Source organism: Oncorhynchus kisutch, linkage group LG4, assembly GCF_002021735.2.
Source record: "Oncorhynchus kisutch isolate 150728-3 linkage group LG4, Okis_V2, whole genome shotgun sequence".
Classification (NCBI taxonomy): Eukaryota; Metazoa; Chordata; class Actinopteri; order Salmoniformes; family Salmonidae; genus Oncorhynchus; species Oncorhynchus kisutch.
In genome coordinates, this window is record NC_034177.2 from 74,158,126 (window position 1) to 74,172,189 (window position 14,064).

Here is a 14,064-nt window from a genome sequence, read left to right on the forward strand (position 1 = left end):
CACTACTTGCCTAGAGAGTTTTCAGCTCTACTTTTCGTGGCTGTTTATTTAAAACCACAGACAGATGCTGGCACTAAGACCGCACTCAGTCAGCTGTATAAGGAAATAAGCAAACAGGAAACCACTCACCCAGAGGTGGTGCTCCTAGTGGCCGGAGACGTTAATGCAGGGAAAATTAAATCAGTTCTACCAAATGACTATCAACATGTTAAATGTGCAACCAGAGGGAAAATAATTCTAGATCACATGTTCTCCACAAACAGGGACCATAGTCCCTATGCCCGAGAACACAAAGGCAACCTGCCTAAATGACTACAGACCAGTAGCACTCACGTCCGTAGCTATGAAGTGATTTGAAAGGTTGGTAGTGGCTCACATAAACACCATTATCCCAGAAACCTTAGACACACTCCAATTTGCAATCCGCCCAAACAGAACCACAGACGATGCTGTGGATCTCTAATCTCTATTGCACTCCACACTTCCCTTTCCCACCTGGACAAAAAGAACACATACAGTGCCTTGCGAAAGTATTCGGCCCCCTTGAACTTTGCGACCTTTTGCCACATTTCAGGCTTCAAACATAAAGATATAAAACTGTATTTTTTTGTGAAGAATCAACAACAAGTGGGACACAATCATGAAGTGGAACGACATTTATTGGATATTTCAAACTTTTTTAACAAATCAAAAACTGAAAAATTGGGCGTGCAAAATTATTCAGCCCCCTTAAGTTAATACTTTGTAGCGCCACCTTTTGCTGTGATTACAGCTGTAAGTCGCTTGGGGTATGTCTCTATCAGTTTTGCACATCGAGAGACTGAATTTTTTCCCCATTCCTCCTTGCAAAACAGCTCGAGCTCAGTGAGGTTGGATGGAGAGCATTTGTGAACAGCAATTTTCAGTTCTTTCCACAGATTCTCGATTGGATTCAGGTCTGGACTTTGACTTGGCCATTCTAACACCTGGATATGTTTATTTTTGAACCATTCCATTGTAGATTTTGCTTTATGTTTTGGATCATTGTCTTGTTGGAAGACAAATCTCCGTCCCAGTCTCAGGTCTTTTGCAGACTCCATCAGGTTTTCTTCCAGAATGGTCCTGTATTTGGCTCCATCCATCTTCCCATCAATTTTAACCATCTTCCCTGTCCCTGCTGAAGAAAAGCAGGCCCAAACCATGATGCTGCCACCACCATGTTTGACAGTGGGGATGGTGTGTTCAGGGTGATGAGCTGTGTTGCTTTTACGCCAAACATAACATTTTGCATTGTTGCCAAAAAGTTAAATTTTGGTTTCATCTGACCAGAGCACCTTCTTCCACATGTTCGGTGTGTCTCCCAGGTGGCTTGTGGCAAACTTTAAACAACACTTTTTATGGATTTCTTTAAGAAATGGCTTTCTTCTTGCCACTCTTCCATAAAGGCCAGATTTGTGCAATATACGACTGATTGTTGTCCTATGGACAGAGTCTCCCACCTCAGCTGTAGATCTCTGCAGTTCATCCAGAGTGATCATGGGCCTCTTGGCTGCATCTCTGATCAGTCTTCTCCTTGTATGAGCTGAAAGTTTAGAGGGACGGCCAGGTCTTGGTAGATTTGTAGTGGTCTGATACTCCTTCCATTTCAATATTATCGCTTGCACAGTGCTCCTTGGGATGTTTAAAGCTTGGGAAATCTTTTTGTATCCAAATCCGGCTTTAAACTTCTTCACAGCAGTATCTCGGACCTGCCTGGTGTGTTCCTTGTTCTTCATGATGCTCTCTGCGCTTTTAACGGACCTCTGAGACTATCACAGTGCAGGTGCATTTATACGGAGACTTGATTACACACAGGTGGATTGTATTTATCATCATTAGTCATTTAGGTCAACATTGGATCATTCAGAGATCCTCACTAAACTTCTGGAGAGAGTTTGCTGCACTGAAAGTAAAGGGGCTGAATAATTTTGCACGCCCAATTTTTCAGTTTTTGATTTGTTAAAAAAGTTTGAAATATCCAATAAATGTCGTTCCACTTCATGATTGTGTCCCACTTGTTGTTGATTCTTCACAAAAAAATACAGTTTTATATCTTTATGTTTGAAGCCTGAAATGTGGCAAAAGGTCGCAAAGTTCAAGGGGGCCGAATACTTTCGCAAGGCACTGTATGTGAGAATGCTATTCATAGACTACAGCTCAGTGTTCAACACCATAGTACCCTCAAAGTTCATCACTAAGCTAAGGATCCTGGGACTAAATACCTCCCTCTGCAATTGGATCATGGACTTCTTAACGGGCCACCCCGGGTGGTGAGGGTAGGTAGCAACACATCTGCCACGCTGATCCTCAACACTGAAGCTCCCCAGGGGTGCGTGCTCAGTCCCCTCCTGTACTCCCTGTTCACCCACGACCAGGCACGACTCCAACACCATCTTTAAGTTTGCAGACAACACAACAGTGGTAGGCCTGATCACCGACAACGAATGACGAGACAGCCTATAGGGAGAAAGGTCAGAGACCTGCCCGGGTGGTGCCAGAATAACAACCTATCCCTCAACATAACCAAGACTAAGGAGATGATTTTGGACTACAGGAAAAGGAGGACCAAGCACGCCCCCATTCTCATCGACAGGGCTGTAGTGGAGCAGGTTCAGAGATTCAAGTTCCTTAGTGTTCATATCAACAACAAACTAGAATGGTCCAAACACACCAAGACAGTCGTGAAGAAGGCTCGACAAAGCCTATTCCCCCTCAGGAAACTAAAAATATTTGGCATGGATCCTGAGATCCTCAAAAGGTTCTACAGCTGCAACATTGGTTGCATCACTGCGTGGTACGGCAATTGCTCGGCTTCCGACCGCAAGGCGCTACAGAGGGTAGTGCGTATGGCCCAGTACATCACTGGGGCTAAGCTGCCTGCCATCCAGGACCTCTACACCAGACGGTGTCAGAGAAAGGCCCTAAAAATTGTCAAAGACCCCAACCAACCCCAGTCATGGACTGTTCTCTCTACTACCGCATGGCAAGCGGTACCAGAGTGCCAAGTCTAGGACAAAAGGCTTCTCAACAGTTTTTACCCCCAAGCCATACAACTCCTGAACAGGTAATATAATGGCTACCCGGACCCCTCTTTTTACCCTGCTGCTACTCTCTGTTTGTCATATATTCATAGTCACTTTAACTATACATTCATGTACATACTACCTCAATTGGGCCTACCAACCAGTGCTCCCACACATTGGCTAAACGGCTATCTGCATTTTGTCCTGTCACCCACCACCCGCCAACCCTCTTTTACGCTACTGCTACTCTCTGTTCATCATATATGCAACCATATCTACATGTACATACTACCTCAATCAGCCTGACTAACCGGTGTCTGTATGTAGCCCCGCCACTTTTATAGCCTTTTTACTGTTGTTTTATTTCTTTACTTACCTATTGTTCACCTAATACCTTTATTGCACGATTGGTTAGAGCTTGTAAATAAGTATTTCACTGTAAGGTCTACAGCTGTTGTATTCAGCGCTCGTGACAAATAAACTTTGATTTGATTTGATCAGACTGTTGATTGTGGCCTGTGGGGTGTTGTCTCACTCCTCTTCAATGGCTGTGCCAAGTTGCTGGATATTGGCGGGAACTGGAACAAGCTGTCATACACATCCATCCAGAGCGTCCCAAACATTCTCAATTGGTGATATGTCTGGTGAGTATGCAGCCATGAGAGAACTGGCACATTTTCAGCTTCCAGGAATTGTGTACAGATCCTTGCGACATGGAGCTGTGCATTATTATGCTGAAACGAGGTGATGGCACGACAATGGGCCTCAGGATCTCTTCACGCTATCACTGTGTATTCAAATTGCCATCGATAAAATGCAATTGTGTTTGTTGTCCGTAGATGATGCCTGCCCATACCATAACCCAACTGCCACCATGGAGCACCCAGCAAACTGCTTGTCATACGACGCCATACACGCTGTATGCCTTACACATCTGCCCGGTACAGTTGAAAATGTGAAGAGCACACTTCTCAAGCATGCCAGTGGCCATCGAAGGGGAGCATTTGCCCACTGAAGTGGGTTTCCACGCCAAATTGCAGTATGGTCAAGACCCTGGTGAGGACAACGAGCACGCAGCTGAGCTTCCCTGAGACGGTTTCCGACAGTTTGTGCAGAAATGTTTCAGTTGTGCAAACCCACAGTTTAATCAGCTGCCCGGGTGGTTGGTCTCAGATGATCCTGAAGGTGAAGAAGCCAAATGTGAAGGTCCTGGGCTGGCATGCTTACACGTGGTCTGCAGTTGTGAGGCCGGTTCGACGTACTGCTAAATTCTCCAAAACAATGTTGGAGGCGGCTTATGGCAACAGATCTTGTGGACATTCCTGCAGTCATCATCCCAATTTTACGCTCTCTCAAAACTTGAGACATCTGTGGCATTGTGTTGTGTGACAAAACTGCACATTTAAGAGTGGCCTTTTATTGTCCCCAGCACAAGGTGCACCTGTGCAATGATCATGCTGTTTAATCAGCTTTGTGACATGCCACATCTGTCAGGTGGATGGATTATCTTGGCAAAAGATAAATGCTCACTAACAGGGATGTAAACAAATTTGGGCACTGGGATCTTTTATTTCAACTCATGAAACACGGGACCAACACTTTACATGTGTTAAAAGGCTCCCGAGTGGTGCAGGCATTGCATATCAGTGCTAGAGGCATCACTACAGAACCTGGTTTGATCCCAGGCTGTGTCACAACCCACCATGATTGAGAGTCCCATAAGGTGATGCACAATTGTCTGGGTTAAGGCTGGGGTAGGCCATCATTGTAAAATAAGAATTTGTTCTTAACTGACCTTAACTTGCCTAGTAAAAGTAAAACATGTTGTGTTTATATTTTTGTTCAGTGTCCTTACCCAGGGTCAGGTTAATTCACGGATACCATTTTTATGTCTCTGTGTGCATTTTGAAAGAAGTTGAAGGTAGTTTCTGGAGCCATTGATTCCAATTGCACTCATTAGTATGTTCTGTTTACAATGAATGGCACATCTGAACTGCCAGGATGAAAATATTTTTGAGCTCAGAACTTCTGCTCCAATGCCTTTAATTACAGTTTCATTATTAAGTTGTTTTAGGTGCTACTGAAGCATAGTTTAAATATTACTCCCTGTCAACATCTGTAAATCATTCCAATGAAATCACTTCATAAACGATCATCACTACAGGCTCTCACGGTGTTATCAGCATAATATCAATAGTACATCTCCTCATATCACAGTATAGGTAAATAATATCTCAGGGACCTCCATAACGAGTTATGGAGATCAGTGTTCAGGGATTCATAACATTTTCAAAGCCAAATACTGACTCGTAGAGGGGATCAACGTTTCCAGCATCACATTCATGTTGATTGCCCAAACGTTGTGGTAAATCCTTGGTCATGTTAATATTAAAGGTGTAATCTGTCATTTTATTTATGCTTTTATGCACTGCACGCTGATTGGGTTAGATGGAATGTACGTTTTTCATGTGTGCATTTGTTAGTTGAAACCTATCCTAGGCAGCCGATAGTGGGCTAAACATGGTGTGCAACATCATAAGTTGTCAGAAAAACGAAAATAGTGGTGGGAAATTGTGTTTTTATAAAAACAGTACCCTTACTGTATCTTTCCAGTTGTTGTTTTTTACTTCCCGCCATTAAAGCTAGTTAAGGAGGGAAATGATGCCTTTGCAGCCTGAATGGAGGATTCGTTATGTACAAGCCGGTCCACGACGAGTACGAGTGGATTACTAGCTGGGCACATCAATCCCTGGTGATAGTGCAGATTTAGCGCCCACTATCGGCTGCCTAGGCTAGTTGAAACCTTGATGGCTTGTGCATTTCATCCTATGGCCACAGGGAAAAGAGCAATAACCGATTGCACTCTTGACACTGTACTTGGACAAGCTCGTCTTCATTAGCTGCATGATGACATTATGACATCAGAGCGCATTTCTGTTTTCTCATATCCTTATTTCTATTTCATAAATCTCACCTATAACTCCCTTTAGGCTAGACCTTTTTTGACCCACTTTTAGAACACGGCAAGCATTAGAATGAGCAATGAATCGCTGAGGGCACTAACTGTTGTACAGAAGTTGTACACACATGCATAGCTGTTTGGCACTAGACTGCTACCTGTGGTAGGGATACCTTATCATGGACTCATGCTTCACACACTTTCAGTAGACACTTTTCATTACAGATGATTGTGTATTCGTTTTCTTGTTATAACTCAACTCAAGAGGTAGTCATGGTATTTTGGCTGAATAAGATGCATATAATCAGGGATAAGAGTACACAAGAAGTATGACTAGCCAACATGTTAATTCTGAGTTTAACCAGGCCCCATTAGTGTTAAATAATGAATAAGGAGACCTGTTTTGACGAGGCAGTCTACTTAGCTAATTATGCTCATTAAGATCAGCAACCCTGACATCCACATTCCTTGAGTTACACTCTTTAACTCAATTAAAAAATGTAGTGTCTAATTAGAACAGGTATTTCAGAGCAGTCTAAATACTGTCAGTGCCGACCCATGTTTTTACCAAAAACTTAATGCAAAGACAAATATGTCACATGAGGCTGTGTTCAGTAGTTTCAAAGTTTTAGTCAGGGAACAGAGATGTTGAATTAAAAGTATTAATTGAGCTGGTAAGGAATGATTAGTGCATGCAAGTTAGCTCACTGAAGTAAATGGGTGATTGATTTAGCCAATTTAAGTTGAATGAAGACTGAAATACCCTTGGGCTTTGTCGATTGCAGTGCAGTACACTTGTTATTTGCTGGGAGATTTGGTCTAAAGCAGGTATTCCCAAACTGGAGAGGCTACAATGCGATGCCGTAGGGGGTACGGCAAATAAAAATGTGATTTATATATTTTTTTTAATAAAACGGTCCATTTCTATTTTACAACGGGGCTATACATTTGGGTGAGGCTTTGCCTGGGGTACACGCAATGCCGTCGGGGGTACGCCAAACACAAAAGGTGATTCAAATAAAAAATAAAACATTTATCCCATTCATATTTTCCAACGGGGCTATGCATTTGGGTGAACATAACAACACAATGTCAAATAGCCTAGTCAAATAATTAACATCCAATCACATTAACCATTACTCTCTCGCAGGAATTCCACTAACGGTCTGTATGTAGCCAAACGTAGCTGCTGCTCATGTTGGTATCTGTAATGATTGCGCAAAAGCCATGACAGGGAGACCTAGTGGAGTGGTAACGCACGTGCAAGCAGTTGCTCCCGACGCCACTTGGGTACACTGCTGCAGCATCCACCGAGAGGCTCTTGCTGCCAAGGGAATGAAAATGGTAATTTTGGCCCCTGAACTCTCCTGTATTTTCTGCATTTTGCAGTGATATGTGCAGCGACCATGTAAGGCTTTTACAACATACAGAAGTGCGCTGGTTATCAAGGGGCAAAGTATTGACACGTTTTTTTAAATTGAGAGACAAGCTTAAGGTTTTCTTTACTAACCATAATTTTCACTTGTCTGACCGCTTGCATGATGACAGGTTTCTCACACGACTGGCCTATAAGGGTGATGTTTTTTCTCGCCTGAACGATCTGAATCTAGGATTACAGGAACTCTCCTCAACTATATTCAATATGCGGGACAAACTTGAGGCTTTGATTAAGAAGTTGGAGCTCTTCTCTGTCTGCATTAACAAGGACAAAACATGTCTCTCCATCCTTGTATGATTTTATTGTGTGCAAATGAACTCAAGCTTATGGACAATGTCATATGTGATATAATGAAGCAGCTGTGTGAGTTGGGTGTGCAATTACACAGGTACTTTCCCAAAACTGATGACACAAACAACTGGATTTGTTATCCCTTTCATGCCCTGCCTCCATTCCAATTACCGATTTCTGAACAAGAGAGCCTCATAGAAATTGCAACAAGCGGTTCTATAAAAATTTAATTTAATCAGAAGCCACTGTCAGATTTCTGGATTGGACTGCGCTCAGAGTATCCTGTCTTGGCAAATCACGCTATCAAGACACTGATGCCCTTTGCAACCATGTACCTATGTGAGAGTGGATTCTCGGCCCTCACTAGCATGAAAACTAAATACAGGCTCAGACTGTGTGTGGAAATGATTTAAGACTGAGACTCTCTCCAATACAATCCAACATTGCAGAGTTATGTGCATCCTTTCAAGCACACTCTTCTCATTAACCTGTGGTGAGGTATTCTTTGCTCACTTTGAGGACAATACAGTGCCACTGACGAGGCCCGCTACCAAAACCTGCGGGCTCTCCTTCACTGCAGCCAACATTAGTAAAACATGTAAATGTGTTAACCCTCGCAGGGCTGCCGGCCCAGACGGCATCCCCAGCCGTGTCCTCAGAGCATGCGCAGACCAGCTGGCTGGTGTGTTTACGGACATATTCAATAAATCCTTATCCCGGTCTGCTGTTCCCACATGCTTCAAGAGGGCCACCATTGTTCCTGTTCCCAAGAAAGTGAAAGAAACTGTGCTAAATGACTATCGCCCTGTAGCACTCACTTCCGTCATCATGAAGTGCTTTGAGAGAGTAGTCAAGGACCATATCACCTCCACCCTATCTGACACCCTAGACCCACTCCAATTTGCTTACCGCCCCAATAGGTCCACAGACGACGCAATCGCAATCACACTGTACACTGCCCTAACCCATATGGACAAGAGGAATACCTATGTAAGAATACTGTTCATCGACTACAGCTCAGCATTTAACCCCATAGTACCCTCCAAACTCGTCATTAAGCTCGAGACCCTGGGTCTCGACCCCGCACTGTGCAACTGTGTCCTGGACTTCCTGACGAGCCACCCCCAGGTGGTGAGGGTAGGTAACAACATCTCCAACCCGCTGATCCTCAACACTGGGGAAGGGTGCCCTCTCCTGTACTCCCTGTTCAGCCATGACTGTGTGGCCTTGCATGCCTCCAACTCAATCAACAAGTTTGCAGACGACACTACAGTGGTAGGCTTGATTACCAACAACGACGAGACGACCTACAGGGAGGAGGTGAGGCCCCTCGCAGTGTGGTGTCAGTAAAATAACCTCACACTCAATGTCAACAAAACAAAGGAGATGATCTTGGACTTCAGGAAACAGCAGAGTGAGCAGCCCCCTATCCACATCGACGGGACAGTAGTGGAGAAGGTGGAAAGTTTTACGTTCCTCGGCGTACACATCACGGACAAACTGAAATGGTCCACCCACATAGACAGCGTGGTGAAGAAGGCGCAGCAGCGCCTCTTCAACCTCAGGAGGCTGAAGAAATTTGGCTTGTCACCAAAAACACTCACAAACTTTTACAGGTGCACAATCGAGAGTATCACCGCCTGGTATGGCAACTGCTCCGCTCACAACCGTAAGGCTCTATAGAGGGTAGTGAGGTCTACACAACGCATCACTGGGGGCAAACTACCTGCCCTCCAGGACATCTACACCACCCGATGTCACAGGAAGGCCAAAATGATCATCAAGGACAACAACCACCCAAGCCACTGCCTGTTCACCCCGTTATCATCCAGAAGGTGAGGTCAGTAAAGGTGCATCAAAGTGGGGACCGAGAGGCTGAAAAACAGCTTCTAACTCAAGGCCATCAGACTGTTAAAACCTCTTTGGTCTAGGGGGCAGTATTTTCACATCCGGATGAAAAGCTTGCCCAAAGTAAACTGCCTGTTTCACAGGCCCAGAAGCTAGGATATGCATCTATTTGTAGATTTAGATTGAAAACACTCTGAAGTTTCTAAAACTGTTAAAATCATATCTGTGAGTATAACAGAACTTAGTTGGCAGGCGAAACCCCAAGGACAAACCATCCAGGGGAAAACAATTTGAGATTGTGTTTTCAATTGGTTTTCTATGGGGAACTAGATTTGAGGCACCTGGTTGCAGTTCCTATGGCTTCCACTAGATGTCAACAGTCTTTAGAAATTGGTTGATGTTTTTCCTTTGAGAAATGAAGAAGTAGCTCTTTCCTTTCTGAGTGTCAAGCCAAGTGTACCTTTTTGTTTGGTGCGCTTGACCTGGAACTCGCTCCACTTTAATTTTATCCGCTATTGAACATAGTATATTCCGTTATCGATTATTTACATTTTTTTTTTTTAAATTAAGAAGAAAACATATACAACGAAATGTCTCTCTCTCTCTCTCTCTTTCTCTCTGCTGCTTCTCCTTAATTTTTGAAGAACATAGTGTATGTGACAGCACTGCTATGTTAACCCTGACAATTACACTCAATGTTTTGACTGCAACCAATGATTTGGAAAGGCACACACCTGTCTATATACGGTCCAAAAGTTGACCGTGCATGTCAAAGCAAAAACCAAGACATGAGGTCGAAGGAATTGTCCATAAAGCTCTGAGACATGATTGTGTCGAGGCACAAATCTGACGAAGGGTACAAAAACATTTCTGCAGCATTGAAGGTCCATAAGAACACAGTGGCCTCCATCATTCTTAATTGAAAGAAGTTTGGAAATACCAAGACTCTTCCTAGAACTGGCCGCCCGGCCAGACTGAGGAGAAGGGCCTTGGTCAGGGAGGTGACCAAGAACCCAATGTTCACTCTGACAGAGCTCCAGAGTTCCACTGTGAATATGGGAGAACCTTCCAGGACATCCGTCTCTGCAGCACTCCACCAATCAGGCCTTTATGGTAGTGGCCAGACAAAAGCCACTCCTCATTAAAAGGCACATGAGAGTTTGCCAAAATGCACTTAAAGGACTCTCAGACCATGATAAACAAGATTCTCTGGTCTGATGAAACCAAGATTGAACTCTTTGGCCCGTCCAACCTGACAGAGCTTGAGAGGATCTGCAGATAAGAATGGGAGAAACTCCCCAAATACAGGTGTGCCAAGCTTGTATCATCATACCCAAGAAGACTTGAGGATGTAATCACTGCCAAAGGTACTTCACCAAAGTATTGAGTAAAAGTCTGAATATTTATGTAAACGTAATATTTCAGGATTTAAAATAAATAAATATGCGAACATTTCGAAAAACCAGTTTTTGTTTCGTCATTATGGGGTATTGTGTGTAGATTGATGAGGGGGAAAAACAATTTAATCCATTTTAAGATAAGGCTGTAATATAACAAAATGTAGAAAAAGTCAAGGAGTCTGAAACCTTTCCGAATGCATGAAATGTACTTAATTATATAAATGTTAATGCTTTTAATGACTTTGCCATCACTAGCCGGCTTCCTCCCAGTTACGCAACCCTATACTTTAGCGGCTGCTGCCTTATATACATAGACTTGGAATCACTTGTCACTTTAATAATGGAACACTAGTAACTTTAATAACACTAGTCACTTTAATGTTTAAATAATGTTTACATACTGCTTTACTCATCTCATGTATTTACTGTATTATATGTATGTGACCAATACCATTTGATTTGATTTGATTTGATGCAATGGTGGAACTAACAGTGATGTAAGTTGTGTTTGTGCAGAACTGATAACGATTTGTCTGTATATATTTCCTCAAAGCACACTTGTCTTCTGTATTTCCAATGATGTACCGTCAAAAAAATTGCTGCCACTTCAAGACCCTGGTGCTTGCCTACAGAGCAGCAAGGGGAACTGCACTCCCTAGCTTATGCGTCTTTTTGTCTAACAAACCTTTTTGTGGAAGGTACTATGCAGTGCACAGACCCTCTCGCACAATCAACTTCATTGAGATATGTCTAGTCTTTTATTAAAGAATGTGAAACAATGGTGTGTCTCTGTTTGCTGCTTTTCATGAAATCATGCATAGCTGTTCTTTATATGACCTAAAATGTGTTAATATGGGCAGAATATCTATAGCAGGGCTCTCCAACCCTAATCCTGGAGAGCCACTCTCCTGTAGGTTTTCACTTCAACCCCAGTTGTAACTAACCTGATTCAGCTTATCAACCAGCTAATTATTAGAAACAGGTGTGCTAGATTAGGGTTGGAGCGAAAGCATACAGGACTGTAGCTCTCCAGGAACAAGGTTGGAGAGCCCTGATCTATAGGCGACAGCATACTGAATTTTGATCAGTTATGAAAATATAACATGCAGACGTTTCAGTTAAAACAGATTCTTTGTCACATGACTATATACATTGAAACATTTTAATTTTAGAGACACAAATTAACAATAGCCTAGGGTAAGGCCATACTGGGCTCTCACTGTCATCATCATCATTCACATGATTCCAATTCAATCAAGTCACAATTATCATGCTTTCCGAGTACACATGGGTAGGCCTACCAAAGGAAAACGTCTGAAAACAAAAATTATTATGACATTTGGACCACAGAAATCAAATGATTATATAAAATGTCTGTCTTTTCCTTTACATTTTAAGAGTCTAATAACTAAATGTAATATAGGACAATATCATAAAATCCATTTGGCCTCTGTTTAATTTAGTGTCATTATGTTCTATTTCTGTTCTATTTCAAAAGAACAGAATACCATATTTTCTGTTGACTGTATAGGCTATTATACTGAAGATCTATCCGAGGTTCAACTTTAAGGCAAGGGCATCTTTTAAAACTATGTTGATACTTACGTCATGTCTTGATAATATGAATTATAATGTAATCAATTTTGTTTTGAAATCAGTATTTGTCCATCTCCCATTGTTCCCATTTTCAATCAAAAAATATACCTGAGAGATTCAACATTGGAATGTTGATTTTTTTTAAAATGTTATTTTAAATAAATGTTTTAGGCTTAATTATTTTTGCCTCATCAAACAAGCTTATTTATTCATAAATAAATTGTTTATAGTGAATGGTTGGTGTTAATGGATGGTGTTAAAAATAGATACAACTAAAATACATAGCCTTCAGCTTTAACATAACCATATAAACAGATGTATTTACAATATTCTGCTCATATGAACAAATATATATAGGTCTAGGCTACAATATTCTGCTCATATGAACAAATATATATAGGTCTAGGCTACAATATTCTGCTCATATTAACAAATATATATAGGTCTAGGCTACAATATTCTGCTCATATGAACAAATATATATAGGTCTAGGCTACAATATTCTGCTCATATGAACAAATATATATAGGTCTAGGCTACAATATTCTGCTCATATGAACAAATATATATAGGTCTAGGCTACAATATCCTGCTCATATTAACAAATATATATAGGTCTAGGCTACAATATTCTGCTCATATGAACAAATATATATAGGTCTAGGCTACAATATTCTGCCCATATGAACACAATTAATTTTATTTCTGTAGGCTATATATATAATGTTCTGACCTTATGAATGAAAATAAAAACAATATTTATAACCATACATGATTGAATAGAAAGCAGTAAATATACACATTGTTTCACATTCTTTAATAACAGACTCATGAACCCAATCAGGCATTAGTAAACATAGACAATACTGTTTCACATTCTTTAATAACAGACTCAATGTGTTATAGCCTAATGCTGATGAAAGCGAAAGAAGAGTGGAGTAAGGAGTTAGCTTTTGCTGCGGTGTTCGAGTTAAAATGTTGCACGTTGCAGTGGTGCTTTGCCCTCCCTACCTTCAGGCTATGCTCAAACCCTACACCCCAACACTCTTTTCGGACACCTCTGGTTCTTGACCATATGGGGGTCAGCACCCGCTCATCCCAGTCAAATCTCTTCTCCCTCCAGGCACCCCAATGGTAGAACGAGCTTCCCCCTGACATTAGGACAGCAGAGTCCCTGCCTATCTTCTGAAAACCCACCTCTTCTTGAAGTATCACGATTAATCCCACAGCACCCCTCCTCTCAACGATGAGCTTTGTGATTTACATAAATTCACTGAAAACCCACAGTAAAACTTGGTTATATTAACAGTATTGCACTTTTCATGTAGCCTACTTTTGGCCAGTTAATAGCCTAACCGCCGATCATGCAACATTACGGACTACGTTCAAACCCTGTTGCTGCAGGATTATTTAGTCTTGACATTATAGGTCGAAGAGCCTACATCTGTGGATACTTAATTGAGGAAAAAAGTATTTATTCCATTCCAGACA

At 42.0% G+C, this 14,064-nt stretch overlaps 1 protein-coding gene across 1 annotated transcript in view; it reads left to right on the forward strand.

Annotated features, from left to right (window-relative positions):
* Positions 1 to 14,064, forward strand: part of LOC109888803 (glutamate receptor ionotropic, delta-1) — a 339,173-nt gene that overhangs the window by 202,232 nt on the left and 122,877 nt on the right. The gene's annotated exons all lie outside the window — the stretch shown is intronic.